Source organism: Urocampus carinirostris, chromosome 20 (genome assembly GCF_059441175.1).
Source record: "Urocampus carinirostris isolate Australia breed hairy pipefish chromosome 20, RoL_Ucar_1.0, whole genome shotgun sequence".
Lineage (NCBI taxonomy): Eukaryota > Metazoa > Chordata > Actinopteri > Syngnathiformes > Syngnathidae > Urocampus > Urocampus carinirostris.
The window spans coordinates 15,349,038-15,366,983 of record NC_142368.1 but is presented as its reverse complement, the minus strand read 5'-3'; the positions used below and the strand labels follow the sequence as shown (position 1 = coordinate 15,366,983).

Sequence of the window (17,946 nt, the reverse complement as noted above, 5' to 3'; positions counted from 1 at the left end):
CGATAGAACAAACAGCCTCTCGGGGGCCGGACTAGTAGATTCAAGAGAAAGAAAAAGAGAGATCAAGAAATAAGAGAAAGAGGGAGGGAAAAGGAGAGAGGGCGAGACAAAGAAAAAAAAGAGAGAGAGGGAGAGAGCATGAGAAACAGATAAAAGAGAAGTCATGAGAGAGGGGGAAAGAAAGGGAGCGGAAGAAAGAAATCCAAAGAGAAATAGAAAGACAGAAGGAGAGAAAAGAGAAAAGAAAGCGCAAAAGGTAGGAAGAGAGAAAGAGAAAAGGAAAAAAGGAAGTTAGAGCAAAAGTAGTTAAAAAGACACAGAGAGAAAGAGAAACAAAGAGAGTGAAAAAGACAGAGTGGGAGAAAAGGGGTGGAAAGGAGAGAGAGAGAGAGAGAGAAAGAAATACAAGTGCAGTGTCTTTGTGAGAGGCACCTGGCTTTGGCATATTTCAACCTGCAGCTTGTTTTTCTCTTGCACTTCTCTGAGTGTTGTCTTGCGGGCCGGATTCCATCCCTTAGTGGGCCTGATCTGGCCCGCGGGCCGCCTCTTTGGCACATGTGCGCTATGGGATTGAACCCTGCCCGCGAGACAACACTCAGAGAAGCGCAAGAGAAAAACAAGAAGCAGGTTAAAATATGGCAACTTGATGTTGCCAAAGAAAGGTGCCTCGAACAAAGATGCTGTACTTGTATTTCTCTCTCTCTCTCTCTCCTTTCCACCCCTTTTCTCCCACTCTGCGTCTCTCTTTTTCTCTTCCTTTGTTGCTCTCTGTCTCTTTCTCTTTCTGTCTTTTTAACTTCTTTTGCTCTAACTTCCTTTTTTTCCTTTTCTCTCTTTTCTCTTTCTCTCTTCCTACACTTCGCGCTTTCTTCTCTCTTTTCTCTCCCTCTGTCTTTCTATTTCTTTCTTCCTCTCCATTTCTTTTCCCCCTCCCTCACGACTTTTTATCTCTTTTTTTCTCCCTCTGTCTCCCTCTCTCTCTTTTTCTTTCTTTGTCCCACCCTCTGTCCTTTTCCCTCCCTCTTTCTCTTATTTCTTTATTTCTTTTTCTTTCTCTTTAAGTCTGCCCCCCGACAGAATGTTTGTTCTATCGTGTGGCCTAACTTCCTTTTTTCCTTTTCTCTCTTTTCTCCTTCTCTCTTTCTACCATTCACGCTTTCTTTTCTCTTCTTCTGTCTTTCTTTTTCTCTTGGGATTTCTTTCTCCCTCTCCCTTTTCTTTTCCCCGTCTCTCACGACTTTTTATCTTTTGTTTCTCACACTCTCTGCCTCTCTCTCTTTTTCTTTCTTTGTCCCGTCCTCTCTCTCCTTTTCCCTCCCTCTTTCTCTTACTTCTTCATCTATTTTTCTTTCTCTTTAATCTACAAGTGTTTGTTCTATGGTGTGGCCCCCGTGTTCAAATGACTTTGACACCCCTGATCTACAGGTTCAATCTGAAAACTCTAGTTTATAATCGGAACGGAGTCAGATAGCAATAACTGAAGATCTTCTGTTTGTTTTCAAGCCTTAATCCCAAACGCCAGAAGATCTCAGCTTCTGGTGAGACATCCATGATCAAATGGACCCAGGAGCCAAACTCACACCCAAAATTAAAAAACCGTGGGTGCCGGTTTTTTCTCGTGGGAAAGAGGTATGCAGCCCCGTGAGTCCGACTCATCGGAATCCCGTTTTTCCGGGTCCGGACTCGGTCCCTGCTAGTTGCACCCATCTAGGACCATGCGAGGGCGGTCTTCGTGTCAGGACTTGCACCCGCCTTGGGAAAGTCTTCCTGCTAAGCCGGATCTGGTTTGGGTTTCGGCCAGTGAGCACAAAACCGAAAACTTTCTCCTTTGGAATTGTGCAGCCAGATCAGGCCCGCTAAGGGATTGAATCCGGCCTGCGAGACAACATTTAGAGAAGCGCAAGAGAAAAACAAGCTGCAGGTTGAAATATGCCAAAGCCAGGTGCCTCGAAGAAAGACACTGTTCTTGTATTTATTTCTCTCTCTCTCTCTTTTCCATCCCTTTTCTCCCACTCTCTGTCTCTTTCACTCTCTCTCTCTCTCGCTCTCTCTCACGCTCTCTCTCTCCCACCCCTTTTCTCCCACTCTGTCTCTTTCACTCTGTGTCTCTCTTTTTCTCTTCCTTTGTTGCTCTTTGTCTCTTTCTCTCTCTGTGTCTTTTTAACGTCTTTTGCTCCAACTTCCTTTTTTCTCTTTTCTCTTTCTCTCTTCCTACTCTTTGCACTTTCTTTTCTTTTTTCTCTCCTTTTGTCTTTCTATTTCTCTTTGGATTTCTTTCTTCCTCTCCCTTTCTTTTGCCCCTCTCTCACGACTTTTTATCTTTTGTTCCCCCCCTGTCTCTCTCTCTCTCTCTTTATCCCTCTCTCTCAGACAACACTCAGAGAAGCACAGGAGAAAAACAAGCTGCAGGTTGAAATATGTCAACTTGATGTTGCCAAAGCCAGGTGCCTCCAACAAAGACACTGTACTTGTATTTCTTTCTCTCTCTCTCTCTCTTTTCCACCCCTTTTCTCCCACTCTCTCACTTTCACTCTCTGTGTCTCTTTTTCTCTTCCTTTGTTTCTCTTTCTCTCTGTGTCTTTTTAACTTCTTCTGCTCTAACTTCCTTTTTTCTTTTTCTCTCTTCTGACCCTTAGAGCTTTCTTTTCTCTTTTCTCCTTCTGTCTTTCTATTTCTCTTTGTATTTCTTTCTTCCTCTCCCTTTCTTTTCCCCCTCTCTCACAACTTTTTATCTTTTGTTTCTCACGCTCTCTCCCTCTCTCTCTTTTTCTTTCTCTTGAATCTACTAGTCCGGCATTACAGCCTTACATAGGCCCCTTCAAAATTTTAATATTCTAATACGTTTATTTGAACATTTAGTTTAGTGAAGCTCGCCCGGCACCTAGAGAAAAAAAATCTGGCAATTTTTTTTGGTCTGATGAGCAAGCGGCAAAAAATAACAGTGCCAATTTCCTCATACCTAATGTACTCGTCCTTTCCCGGAAAGAAAAACATTTCCTGGCACAGAATGAATGCCGAAACAGAACCGGGACGACTTTTGGCGCTTTTCTCCATAAAAGTTCCTGCTCGCCTCGCCACGGGTACTGCTTTCGTCCATATTTCAAACAAAGTTGTTTTGAACCGTATTATTATGAATAAAAACGAGTACTTGAATAATATAACAATTGGTTTGAAATGTAGAAAACCGCGCATACTGGTAAAAAAGCTAAAAATATAACATGACAAACAATTTACTGTACCTTTAAGCAGCACCTCAATGGCAGTCAGTCCTAAATATCCTTTTCTCCTTCAACTTCATCTTTGTTGTCACTGTTTTTCACTTCTTCTTATTATGGTGGGAAAAGGGAAATAAAACGAACAAAATCACAATAAAATGAGGTGTGGTACCTCTGAAAAACTGTCATGATTACTGATGTGACTCAGCTGTGCTCGCTCATTTGGAAGTCAAGGTCGAAGTTGAACGAAGATGAGTAAAGTCAGTACAGTTTTTCGAGAACCGGCTTCTTTGGCTGTGAATTTACCTGCGGGGATGAATAAAGTATCTATCTATGAAATGATCTGCATTTATATAGTCAATGACTTCCCAAAGCGCTTTACAATGTGCTCGACATTTCCCAATAGCGGCCTTGCAGCCATGTAAGGTGCTAACCTGCTTATTGGGGGTATAAGGGGTTCAGTGTCTTACCCAAGGACACTTCCACATGTAACACGGACAAGCCGGGATTCGAACTGGGATCCCTTGATCCCAAGACGAGCGCTCTACCTCCTGAACTACTGAGGATAAGCAGTGCAGATAATGGATGGATGTTCACACAAAAATAGAACAGTCATAGCCATAGGAGAGGTCAGTAGATGACTAGAAGTGGTATAGTTAAACTTGAGTAGACACTTAAAACAAAGAGAGAAGACATCAATCAGTTTGAACTTGCAATGAGATCAGGGAGAGAAGCCTCCAGATAACAAATGCCTACCCGCTCCAAAGCCTCCCTTTTTATTACCGTATTTTCCGCACTATAGGGCGCACCGGGTTACAGGGCGCACCCTTAAAAAAATAGTTTTTGGTCCTATATCTTCCATACATAAGGCGCACCGGATGATAAGGCGCTACAATGGGAACGTCGACAAAACAGTCAGATGGTTCAGTCCAACTTATCACCCCCTTAACACGTGCGGATGCAGTGTCTGTACGATGTCACTCAAATGCATCGTTTCAAATATCATTCGGAAGGTTAAAGTCTTAGGATTCAAGAAATGCCAACCATTCCTTAGTTTCTAGTTTCTTTTCCGCTCGCAACTTTACTGTGCATGTGACAATAAACACTTGGAATTGAGTTGAATTTAAAAAAAGACCCATCACAGAAACATCAAGATCACTCTGAAACAAGATACTGGGAAAATATATAGCCGGAGTAGCTCACCGAAGTCCTTGCGTTCAATAATAATGTGCAACCATGGTCCTCTTGTATCCGTGAGTGTAGTAAATCCAGGAGAGTCAAATATTTACAAATACAGAATGGTAAAACATGTTTCCTCTATGCCGTAGACAACCGAACTTGCTATTCACATTCATCTTTTTCGGCCAATCGCAGGCTTTGTTTCGCCCTTTTAGCCTATGCGAGCCTGTAAATGATCAAAAGGATCCGCCCCCTTTACCTCCGAATAACTTTAGCCAATAATGATGATTGACACATTGGTTACGAGGAAAAATCTAGTCGGCAGCCGCTTGCCTTTCTTGCGAGACCTTGCGACTTAATATTGATCCATATATAAGGCGCACTGTACTATAAGGCGCATGGTCAGTTTTTGAAAAAAATCAAAGGTTTCAGGTGCGCCTTATAGTGCGGAAAATACGGTAATTATCTAAGGTTACATAAAAGCCAATCAGCCGCAAGAGGTACAGGAATTCAACAGCAAAATGATTGACAATAGCGAAAACAATAGTCAAAACAACAAACAAACAATGTGCAATAATAGTCAAATGAAGGAACTGGCATCCTATGAGATTTCCTTTGCAGGTGTCCAATCATAAAAACCGCAAAAAAATCATCAGGAAGTCATTACCATTTCCCGCTGCATTATGCAACCTGTGTTAGAGATTATGTAACAGGCTTCCAAAAATTGGCTTCAAGTAACACTGTATAATAATAGCCACTAGAGGGCGTTGTGTCTTAAATAAACCTGAAGACTCCGCATGCAAAGTAAATAAGTTTATATCTGTATTTTATTTCGTGAGTAAGACTGACCGGACATGAAAAATGGTTTTAAAGGGACACTGTGTAATACGTGACCACTAGATGACGCTGTACTGTATAGTGTAGGGCAGGGGTGTCAAACTCATTTGAACTCGGGGGCCACACGATAGAACTAGTAGATTAAAGGGAAAGAAAAAGAGAGATAAAGAAATAAGAGAAAGAGGGAGGGAAAAGGAGAGAGGGCGGGACAAAAAAGAGAGAGAGAGGGAGAGAGTGTGAGGGACAAAAGATAAGTCGTGAGAGAGGGGGAAAAGAAAGGGAGCGGAAGAAAGAAATCCAAAGAGAAAAAGAAAGGCAGAAGGAGAGAAAGGAGAAAAGAAAACGTGAAGGAAGAGAGAAAGAGACAAAGCGCAACAAAGGAAGAGAAAAAGAGAGACACAGAGAGTGAAAGAGACAGAGTGGAAGAAAAGAAAAGAAAAGAAAAGAAAAGAAAAGAAAAGAAAAGAAAAGAAAAGAAAAGAAAAGAAAAGAAAAGAAAAGAAAAGAAAAGAAAAGAAAAGAAAAGAAAAGAAAAGAAAAGAAAAGAAAAGAAAAGAAAAGAAAAGAAAAGAAAAGAAAAGAAAAGAAAAGAAAAGAAAAGAAAAGAAAAGAAAAGAAAAGAAAAGAAAAGAAAAGAAAAGAAAAGAAAAGAAAAGAAAAGAAAAGAAAAGAAAAGAAAAGAAAAGAAAAGAAAAGAAAAGAAAAGAAAAGAAAAGAAAAGAAAAGAAAAGAAAAGAAAAGAAAAGAAAAGAAAAGAAAAGAAAAGAAAAGAAAAGAAAAGAAAAGAAAAGAAAAGAAAAGAAAAGAAAAGAAAAGAAAAGAAAAGAAAAGAAAAGAAAAGGAAAGGAAAGGAAAGGAAAGGAAAGGAAAGGAAAGGAAAGGAAAGGAAAGGAAAGGAAAGGAAAGGAAAGGAAAGGAAAGGAAAGGAAAGGAAAGGAAAGGAAAGGAAAGAAAGAAAGAAAGAAAGAAAGAAAGAAAGAAAGAAAGAAAGAAAGAAAGAAAGAAAGAAAGAAAGAAAGAAAGAAAGAAAGAAAGAAGAGAGAGAGAGAGAGAGAGAAAAATACAAGTACAGTGTCTTTGTTGGAGGCACCTTTCTTTGGCAACATCAAGTGGACCTATTTCAACCTGCAGCTTGTTTTTCTCTTGCGCTTCTCTGAGGGCTGTCTTGCGGGCCTGATTCAATCCCTTAGCGGGCCTGATCTGGCCCGCGGGCCGCCTGTTTCACACCAACCTTTTGGAAGCTGAGAGCTGATTTTTTTTGGTTGCATATTAACACAAAGGGCGACGAGTTTGAACTTATCATGTTATTGCCATGTAATTACTATATTGTTACTACATTATTACCATGGTTGGCCGTGCTACTATTAAAAAGTAATTACAGTTACTCATTACTTCTTCCCAAAAAAGTAACCGAGTGAGCAACTGAAAGTCCACAACACAAAATCTGCGAGGGATTCGGGACATTAGTAAATACTTTTTTCGTAATAGATATCTAACTATATCAGGGGTGTCAAAGTCATTTGAACTCGGGGGCCACACGATAGAACAAACATTCTATCGGGGGCCGGACGAGTAGATTCAAGAGAAAGAAAGAGAGAAAGGAATAAGAGAAAGAGGGAGGGAAAAGGAGAGGGGGAGAGAGAGGGAGAAACAAAAGAGATAACAAGTTGTGAGTGAGGGGGAAAAGAAAGGGAACGGAAGAAAGAATAATAAAAAGACAGAAGGAGAGAAAAGAGAAAAGAAAGCGCGAAGGGAAGGAAGAGAGAAAGAGAAAAGAGAGAAAAGGAAAAAAGGAAGTTAGAGCAGAAGAAGTTAAAAAGACAGAGAGAGAGAGAAAGAGACAAAGAGAAACAAAGGAAGAGAAAAAGAGAGACAGAGAGTGAAAGAGACAGAGAGTGGGAAAAAAGGGTGGAGAGGGAGGGAGAGAAGGAGAAAAAGTGTGGAAAAGAAAGAGAGTGAGAGAGAGAGAGAGGGAGAGAGCGTGAGAAACAAAAGATAAAAAGTCGTGAGAGAGAGGGAATAGAAAGGGAGAGGAAGCAAGAAATCCAAAGAGAAATAGAAAGACAGGAGAGAAAAGAGAAAAGAAAGCGCGAAGGGTAGGAAGAGAGAAAGAGAAAAGAGAGAAAAGGAAAAAAAGGAAGTTAGAGCAAAATATGTTAAAAGACTGGGAGAGAAAGAGACAAATAGCAACAAAGGAAGAGAAAAAGAGAGACACAGAGAGTGAGAGAGACAAAGAGCAACAAAGGAAGATAAAGATTCGTGAGAGGGGGAAAAGAAAGGAAAAGGAAGAAAAAAATCCAAAGAGAAATAGAAAAACAGAGGGAGAGAAAAGAGAAAAGATAGCGCAAATTGTAGGAAGAGAGAAAGAAAAGAGAGAAAAGAAAAAAGGAAGTTAGAGCAAAAGAGGTTAAAAGGCAGAGAGAAAGAAACAAAGAGCAACAAAGGAAGAGAAAAAGAGAGACAGAGAGAGTGAAAGAGACAAAGACAGAGTGGAAGAAAAGGAGTGGAAAAGAAAGAGAGAGAGAGAAAGAGAGAGAGAGAGAAACAAAAGAGATAAAAGTCACGAGAGAGGGGGAAAAGAAAAGGAGAGGAAGAAAGAAATCCAAAGAGAAATGAAAAGACAGAAGGAGAGAAAAGAAAGTGCAAAGGGTATGAAGAGAGAAAAAGAGAAAAGGAAAAAAGGAAGTTAGAGCAAAAGAGGTTAAAAAGACACAGAGAGAGAAAGAGACAAAAAGCAACAAAGGAAGAGAAAAAGAGACACAGAGAGTGAAAGTGACAGAGACAGAGTGGAAAAAAGGAGTGGAAGAGAAAGAGAGAGAGACAGAGAGACAGAGAACAAACAGTGTCTTTGTTGGAGGCACCTGGCTTTGGCAACATCGAGTGGACATATTTCAACCTGCAGCTCGTTTTTCTCTTGCGCTTCTCTGAGTGTTGTCTCGCGGGCCGGATTCAATCCCTTAGCGGGCCCGATTTCTAAGAGGAGGCTCAAGACCCAATTTTTTAATACAGCTTTTAATTTACCTCACTTTTGATTTGTTTAACTTCTAATCTTTTACTTCTACTTGACATTTTGTATCTTCTCTTTCCATGACGTTTTTCTTCTTCCATTTCCCCTTTAGGCCTCAACTTCCTCAGCAGGTACTACGAATGCGAACACCAAAGGGGAAAGGAAATACCTCAGTTATCTCCAGTGATTTATCTGGATACACAATGTCAGTTTCTGTGAAAACACAACACACGTGGACAGTGTTCCCTCTAAGCTGCGCACATTCTCAGCGCACAGGAAAATCGAGCCGGCTCACAAAAATCAGGGCTCCAAATTACTAATTAAGAAGCCAATTAAGTCAAAGTTACAGTGCATGAAGGTCAAAATACAAGGGTTCCCCTGACGCTCTGTTCTAAATGCGGTATTTTGAAGTCAATGTCGAAGTAGAACTAAGTCGAGTAAAGTTAGTAGAGTTTGTCGAGAACCGGCTTCTTCGGCTCGGCTCACTGAAAGGAACCGGCTCTTTCGGGTCCTAAACGGCTCTTCGGGTTGTTTTTGCTTCTTTCATCCCAACATGACCAAATATTATGTAGAATTATGAACAACATGAGTCAAAAGAAGGGGAGGATAGAAAAAAAAAAAGAAAAAGTAATGAAAAGCTGAGAAAAAAAGAAACAAAAGGAAGAGGAAAAAAAGAAGGAAAAATTTAGAAGAAAAAAGAAAAGAAAGAAACAAAGGAAAAAAGTAAATTGAGAACAAAAAGAAATAAGTAACAAAAAGTAGAAAAAAAACACAGCGCACAAAAATGAGGGCTCAAAATGACTAATTAAGAAGCGACTTAAGTCAAAGTTACAGTGCATGAAGGTCAAAATACTCGGGTTCCCCTGACGCTGTGTTCTAAATGCGGTATTTTGAAGTAGAGTCAGAGTAGAACGAAGTTGAGTAACGTTAGTAGAGAACCGGTTTCTTTGGCTCAGCTCACTAAAATGAACCGGCTCTTTCAGGTCCTAGACGGCTCTTCAGGTTGTTTTTGCTTCTTTTATCCCAACATGACCAGATATTATGTAAAATTATGCACAACATGACTCAAAGGAAGGAGGGAATAGAAAAAAAAAACAAAAACAAAAAAAAAGAAATGAAAAAGTAGTGAAACGCTGAGAAAAAAAAGAAACAAAAGGAAGAGAAAAAAAAAAGGAAAAATGTAGAAAAAAGCAAGAAAAAAAGTAAAGAAAGAAATAGCAAAAAAGTAAATAGAGAACAAAAAGAAAAAAGTAACCAAAAAGTAGAAAAAAAAGCGCACAAAAATGAGGGCTCAAAATTACTTATCAATAAGCGACTTCAGTCAAAGTTACAGTGCATGAGGGTCAAAATACTCGGGTTCCCCTGACGCTGTGTTCTAAATGCTGTATATTGAAGTCAAACGAAGTTGAGTAAAGTTAGTAGAGTATGTCGAGGACCGGCTTCTTCGGCTCGGCTCACTAAAAGGAACCGGCTCTTTCGGGTCCTAAACGGCTCTTCGGGTTGTTTTTGCTTCTTCCATCCCAACATGACCAAATATCATGTAGAATTATGCACAAAATGACTTAAAGGAAGGGGGGAATAGAACAAAAAAGAAAAAAAATACCAAAATGAAAAAGGAGTGAAAATCTGAGAATAAAAGAAACAAAAGAAGGAGAAAAAAGAGGGAAAATTTTAGAAAAAAAAAGAAATGTAGGAAAAAAGTAAATAGAGAACAAAAAGAAAAAAAGTAACAAAAAAGTAGAAAAAAAAGAAGAAAAAGTTTGTGTTGCATTCAAGTAATTTCCAATTATATCAAGTCAAGCTTCCCGCGTCCAGCGATCACCGGATGGTGGGTGCAACCCTTTCCTTTCTTCTAATAAAACAGAGAGAAACGTAACGCAAGTGGGTCCTGTCTCCGTTCTGGTACTTCCACTCAAAAATGTGATTAAATAGAGTTGTGTATCGTGCAACCGACTCAATAAGCCCCCAAAAATGTTAATATTTTGCAACAAAACATATATCATATCAGTTCCCCATCCGTACATCTGTCCATCCATCCATTCCCATGACTTTCATTTGCATGAGTTAAATTTGAAAGTCAAATTTTTCAAGCGCCCTTCCCAAAACAAGCCAGCATGCAGGAACAGGAACCTTCCTACCTTCCCGTGCCATCGTTCACTCTAGTTAGCGGTGAAGTCACCCGGTTCAACCTCTGAGGTCTGAACTTCCCGTCTGTTGCTATTTCACGGCCCTAAATTTTCAGAAGGAGTTTGGAGATTCCTCATTTGCTTTCATGCTAACTGAAATTCTTGCAAGCAATGTTCCCTCTAAGCTGCATGAGTGTGCAATTGAGCTTTTCCGCGCACAAGAAAATCGAGCCGGCTCACAAAAATCAGGGCTCGAAATTGATGATTAAGAAGCAAATTAAGTTAAAGTTAGAGTGCATGAAGGTCAAAATACACGGGTTCCCCTGACGCTGTTTTCTAAATGCGGTATTTTGAAGTCAATGTCGAAGTAGAACGAAGTCGAGTCAAGTCAGTAGAGTTTTTCGAGAACCGGCTTCTTCGGCTCGGCTCACTAAAAGGAACCGGCTCTTTCGGGTCCCAAACGGCTCTTCGGGTTGTTTTTGCTTCTTTCATCCCAACATGACCAAATATTACGTAACATTATGCACAAAATGACTTAAAAAAGGGGGAATAGAACAAAAAAGAAAAAAATACCAAAATGAAAAAGTAGTGAAAAGCTGAGAAAAAAAGAAACAAAAGGAAGAGAAAAAAGAAGGAAAAATTCAGAAAAAAGCCAGAAAAAAAGAAAAAGAAACAAAGGAAAAAAGTCAATAGAGAAAAAAAAGAGATAAGTAACAGCTAGGAAAAAATAAACACACAATGAGATTTTTTTAAAATTAAATTAAAAAAATAGAAAAAAAAAAACAGGGAAAAAGAAGAAGTTTGTCTCATCTCACCTCATCTCATTAGCTGCACCGCTTATCCTCAATAGGGTCGCGGGGGTGCTGGAGCCCATCCCAGCAATCATCGGGCAGTAGGCAGGGGACACCCTGAACTGGTTGCCAGCCAATCGCAGGGCACACAGGGACAGACAACTCGCTCGCTCATTCACACCTAGGGACAATTTGAACCGGCCAATCCGCCTGAAATGCATGTCATTGGAACGTGGGAGGAAACCGGAGTGCCCGGAGGAAACCCCCGCAAGCATGGGGAGAACATACAAACTCCGCACAGGAAGTCCGGTAGCTGGATTTGAACCCACACAGGAGGTTCCCAAGACCTTAGAACTGTGCCGCACACACGCTAACCAATGACCCGGGAGCACAGCAGAGAAGAGGAAAAATAAAAGAGTAATCAACACTGCCCAAAAGATCATCGGATGCTCTCGACCCTATACCGTAGCAGAGCCGTTCGCATTATAAATGACACTTCCCACCCTCACCACCACCTCAAGGGTAGGCGCTACCAGTCCAAAATGATACAGGCTCAGAGACAAATTCTTCCCTAGGGCTGTCACCACCCTAAATGAGAGCCCAAAACTGTGAAAACATATCTTGCCGCATTTTTTTTTTTGGGTTGCTAAATGAAACTGAAAATCTATTCTATTGCACGAAACTGTAAAAACATACACTTTTTGACTTTTTTTTTTTTTGTGCTGCTAAATATTTTTGTATTCCTTTGCATTGCCCTCTTGTTACAATGCTTCCATTCTCTCTCATTCTCGAATATTGCACTATTATCCCAACTTGTGCCCGTCTCTAAGTACTGTACAATCAAATTCTGCCTTTTATCCTAAAAGTCTTTTTTTCCCCTCTCATTGAAATCTTTGACATGTTTACCGTGGAGTGCCATGTCCAATCTCTGAATGACAATAAAGACAATTCAAGATGGAAGTAACCAGGACGCGGGAAGCAGGTCGCTCTGATTCCGTGGCGAGCGATGGCGGTGTCGGGAACAGGAAAAACGGGTTAGTACCCAAGGCAGGAGAGCAAAAAAAACGTGTCCGGGATCAGAAACGAGTCGAAATCCAGGAGAGGAGAGTACATGCGGTCAGGATCAAAAACCGGGTCGTAGCCGGGAAACAGACGGCAACAAAAGCAGAGTCAGGGTCGCGTTAGGTGGGAGTCGGGGTCGAAAAAGCTTGCTTAGCGTACACTGAGGTTCGCAGACGGACTGACAATAGGTGATAGATAGACGTGGGTTTAAATAGTGACAGGGAGCCAATCGGAGTCCGAGGCACAGGTGCATCACATCGGTAATCGTGACAATATGTCCACTCCCAAAACAACTGGTAGCTGTACTTATTTCTCTCTTTCTCACTCTCTCTTTTTCTCTTTCTATCTCTTTTTCTTAAACCTTTTACTTTTTCTCTTTTTCTTACTCTTTCTTTGTCTCTCCCTTTGTTTTGTTTTTTCTTTCTCTCTCTTTCTTCCTTCCTCTCTCTTAGGGAGGGAGGGAGGTAAGGAAAGAAGGAAGGAAGGAAGAAAGAAAAAGAAGGATGGAAGGAAGGATGGAAGAAGGATGGAAGGAAGGAAGGATGCATGAAAGAAAAAGAAGGAAGGATGGAAGGAAGGGAGGAAAGAAGGATGGAAGGAAGGAAGGATGGAAGAAAGAAAAAGAAGCAAGGGAGGAAGGAAGGATGGAAGAAAGAAAAAAAAGGATGGAAGGAAGGATGGAAGAAAGGAAGGAAGGATGGAAGAAAGAAAAAGAAGGATGGAAGGAAGAAAGGAAGGAAGGATGGAAGAAAGAAAAAGAAGGAAGGATGGAAGGAAGGAAGGATGCATGAAAGAAAAAGAAGGAAGGATGGAAGGAAGGGAGGAAGGAAGGATGGAAGGAAGGAAGAAAGGATGGAAGAAAGAAAAGGGATGGAAGGAAGGAAGAATGGAAGAAAGAAAAGGAAGAATGGAAGAAAGGAAGGAAGGAAGGAAGGATGGACAGAAGGAAGGATGGGAGAAAGAAAAAGAAGCAAGGACGGAAGGAAGGATGGAAGAAAGAAAAAGAAAAAGAAGCAAGGAAGGATGGAAGAAAGAAAGAAAAAGAAGCAAGGAAGAAAGGAGGGATGGAAGAAAGGAAGGATGGAAGAAAGAAAAAAGAAGTAAAATGGTGTGGTTTGGTCACTCTTAAGCTCCGTAGTTTGTTCTTCAGTGACATTTGGATTTCAAATGAGACACACGGTCCCTTTAACCAACAGTTTTTCACACAGAAAACTGTTAGCTTAACGTTAAGACATCAGAAAGACTCAGATTTTTTTTCATCCAATCACATTTCACCTACTGTGTCGTCATGCCAACCTAATCTGCCTTTCAAATCACATGTTGCTTCAACGATATCAGCGATGGAACACAGTCCAATCAGATTCGATTTTGGATTGCAAGATGACGTTTTCTGACATCTGATTGGATGAAATCCCCCAATATCTTGCAAAGGTCTTATTGTTAGCCAATCAGAAGCCCCGAAAGGACCGCGGAGGATACAATACAAAATCGAAAGTGAAAATGCTAGCATAGCAGGTGTGATAGCATCGCGATGTTAGCATTAAACTATGCAAAAGTGGAATTTTATCATAGCATCAACAAGATTGAGGAAATAAATCTGATTTTTTCAGAGGTTCAGCGAATGCCTCGTCGACTACTGGAAATTGCCATTGTTTTAAAGTTGCTTTTGTACTCGGATACTTGTGACATACTAACAGGGTTGGGTAGGGTTACTTTAACTGGATTACTTTCAGTTACTTTTGGATGACTCTAATACCAAATATGCTCATAAAAGACAAAAGAAACTAAAAAGGAATCAAATGATGACCAGGGTTGGGTAAGGTTACTTTTACTGGATTACTTTCAAAGAAAAGTAAGTACAGCTACCAGTTGTTTTGGGAGTGGACATATTGTCACGATTACCGATGTGATGCACCTGTGCCTCGGACTCTGATTGGCTCCCTGTCACTATTTAAACCCACGTCTATCTATCACCTATTGTCAGTCCGTCTGCGAACCTCAGTGTGCTCTAAGCAAGCTTTTTCGACCCTGACTCCCACCTGCTTTTGCTCCCGTCTGTTTCCCGGCTACGACCCGTTTTTTGATCCTGACCACGTCTACTCTCCTCTCCTGGATTTCGACTCGTTTCTGATCCCGGACGTTTTTTTTGCTCTCCTGCCCCGGCTACTGACCCGTTTTTTTCCCGACACCGTCAACGCTCGCCACGGAAGTCCCACTTCCGCGTTCTGAGCGACCTGCTTACCGCGTCCAGCGATCACCGTGGGTGCAACCCTTTCCTTTCTTCTAATAAAACTGAGAGAAACGTAACGCAAGTGGGTCCTGTCTCTTGGTATTGGAGTAATCCAAAAGTAATTGAAAGTAATCCAGTTAAAGTAACCCTACCCAACCCTGATCATAATATACTATTAGAAAAAACTGCAGTGGATTCAAAGTTATTTGACGGGGAGGAAGCAATATGTGAAAATGGGAGGGTTGTCATCTCAATTCTTGGACATCAGTTGTGGAGTACCACAGGGGTCTATCCTAGGTCCAATGTTATTTAACTTGTATATTAATGATATTTTTAATGTTTCAAAACTATTAAAATGAGTACATTTGCAGACCACACTAACATTTTCTATTCAAATGATAACGATATGGATTTGCCAGAAAACCTCCAAAAATGATTCAGAGGGAAGTTATAACTTGAGGGGCTGTAGTAAATTCAAAATCCCAAAGGTTTCTAATGTTCAAAGTCAAGTTTTCATTCATTCATTCAAATCAGGGGTGTCATTTGAACTCGGGGGCCACACGATAGAACAAACATTCTGTCGGGGGCCGGACTAGTAGATTCAAGAGAAAGAAAAGGAGAGGTAAAGAAATAAGAGAAAGAGGGAGGGAAAAGGAGAGAGGGCGGGACAAAGGAAGAAAAAGAGAGAGGGAGAGAGAGCGTGCGAAACGAAAGATAAAAAGTCGTGAGAGAGGGGGGAAAGAAAGGGAGAGGAAGAAAGAAATCCAAAGAGAAATAGAAAGACAGAAGGAGAGAAAAGAGAGAAGAAAGCGTGAAGGGTATGAGGAAAGAAAGAAAAGGAAAAAAGGAAGTTAGAGCAAAAGAGGTTAAAAGACACAGAGAGAGAAAGAGACAAAGAGCAACAAAGGAAGAGGAAAAAAAAGACACAGAGAGTGAAAGAGACAGAGACAGGGTGGAAGAAAAGGGGTGGAAAAGAGTGAGAGAGAGAGTGAGAGAGACAGTGGGGGAACAAAAGATAAAAAGTCATGAGAGAGGGGCAATAGAAAGGGAGAGGAAGAAAGAAATCCAAAGAGAAATAGAAAGACAGAAGTAGAGAAAAGAGAAAATAAAGCACGAAGGGTATGAAAAGAGAAAGAGAAAAGAGAAAAAAAGGAAGATAGAGCAAAAGAGGTTAAAAGACACAGAGAGAGAAAGAGACAAAGAGCAACAAAGGAAGAGAAAAAGAGAGACACAGAGAGTAAAAGAGACAGAGAGTGGGAGAAAAGGGGTGGAAGAGAAAGAGAGAGAATTACAGTGTCTTTGTTTGAGGCACCTGGCTTCGGCAACATCAAGTTGACATATTTCAACCTGCAGCTCGTTTTCCTCTTGCGCTTCTCTGAGTGTTGTCTCGCGGGCCGGATTCAATCCCTTAGCGGGCCTGATCTGGCCCGCGGGCCTCCCGTTTGACACCTGTGATTCAAATCATACACACGGTCCCTTTAAGAAAGTCTTTTCAGTTTTTAGGGTTGAGAAAATGCAAGATCAGCATTTTTAATCTTCCTGCAGATGCTTATCAGCCAGCTTTGTTGTCCCAGAGGGAGTGGTGCGTTCACTGTCATATTAGGGGGGGCTGCAAAGAAAGGGGAGGGGGTCTGTTTGGAGTGTCAATATTTACAGTGTGTGCTTGAATGCAACTCAAACGTCACACGCGCTCGACAAAATTTGAATGCTGGAAAAAGTCAAGTTTGTTTTTACTATTTTTTTCACCAAACTAAAATAATACCAAATACAAATACTACAAAACTAAATTACTACAAAACTGAATATAAATCCAGTGCATAGAAACAGGGACAAGATATATTTTTTTGCTTTCATTCGGAAAAGGGAAAAAAATACTACATTAATTTTACAAAAATAGATAAAAAAAATACTACTATGCAAAATTATTACTACGGAAATAGATCAGAAAATAGCTACAGAAAACCTACTATGGAAATACGACAAAAATACTGAAGAAATATGCACAAAATATATTCAGCATCCACTAGACGTTTCTCCCTCTCCCTCTTTCTCACTCTAACTCTGCCACCCCTCTTTCTCCGTCCCTCTCTCTCTGTTTGTCACTCTCTCTCTTTCTCCCACCTCTCTCTCTGTCTCTCACCCTCTCTCTCTTTCTCCCTGTCTCTCTCCCACTCTGTCCCTTGTCCCTCCCTCTGTCTCTCTCTCTCTCTCTCTCTGTCGCTCTCTCTCTTTCTCACCGTCTCACACTTCTCTCTCTCTGTCCCTCATCTGTCTCTCTGTAGCTTTCTCTCTTTCTCTCTGTCTCACACCTCTCTCTCTGTCTCTCTCACCCTCTCCTTCTTTTTCCCTTTCTCTCTCTCTCTTTCTCTCTGTCTCACACCTCTCTCTCACCCTTTATTTCTCCCTCTCTCTCTGTCTCTCCCTCTCTCCTTCTTTTTCCCTTTCTCTCTCTCTCTTTCTCTCTGTCTCACACCTCTCTCTCTGTCACTCTCCCTCTCTCTGTCACTCTCTCTCTCTCTCTCTCTAGGTGAAACGGGAAAAAATGTCACTAGACAGACACACAACCCCCAAAGCTCTGAACTGAAATGGCCCCTGATCTCAACTTCTCCTAAATCAACCAAACCCACATACAAACATAAAGTATGAAGTGGCCAACAAATGACTTTTCCATCGAGGTGAATGCGTCTTATTTGCATTGCAAATTAGATAGGCAAATGAGGCTTGTACACGAGTGGATAATAGCGCCGCCTTCAGGCCGTTTGCGGTTCCCTGACTGGAATATCCCATGCAGCTTTTCCACTTGGCTTTGCTGCTCTCTAGTGGTCAGTTGCGGCGTATACGTGTAGAGGAAAATGCTTTAACTGATCACGGTACCAAGAACGTTCTTAACTCTTAAAGGTACAGTAAAAGACAGAGTAGCAACGTCTTTTTAAAGAAGAAATTCAGCTCTATGGAGTTAAGTTAACAGAAAATACTTTACTATTTGAACTCAAAGGAAAATTATAAAGATTCGGAGATAGGTGAAAACATAATTACCTAAGTACAGGGTTGGGTAGGGTTACTTTAACTGGATTACTTCCAATGACTTTTGGATTACTCCAATACCAAATATGCTAATAAAAGACAAAAGAAACTAAAATGACTCAATTTTGTGCAGGCTCGGGGAGTAACGGAATACACGGAACGGCAAAAATGATGTTTGGATTGATTTTCATTTTGTTTCTGTCGCATTTGATGTTCGTTTTGCCGGAAATCAAAGAGATCAAAGCCAGGGAAGAAAGCTTACCACGTGTTGTGAATCATCATTTTATTCATATTTAGTTTCTTTTGTCTTATATTAGCATATTTGGTATTGGAGTCATCCAAAAGTCATTGAAAGTAATCCAGTTAAAGTAACCCTACCCAACCCTGGTCATGGGGAAGACCATTTAAGTTGGGGGGGAGATTCCCAGACCAAGGGAATCACTTTGTATCCTGAAACGCCTTTGTAACGTGAGGC

At 40.9% G+C, this 17,946-nt stretch overlaps 1 long non-coding RNA gene across 1 annotated transcript in view; it reads right to left on the bottom strand.

Moving 5' to 3' along the window:
* The window catches only part of LOC148346351 (uncharacterized), a 92,408-nt gene extending 89,040 nt beyond the window's left edge, over positions 1–3,368 (bottom strand). Inside the window, exon 1 of the long non-coding RNA XR_015848338.1 lies at positions 3,240–3,368. This is a non-coding gene — a long non-coding RNA (uncharacterized LOC148346351). The remainder of the gene's footprint in view (positions 1–3,239) is intronic.
* Between the last annotated feature and the right edge of the window lie 14,578 nt (positions 3,369–17,946).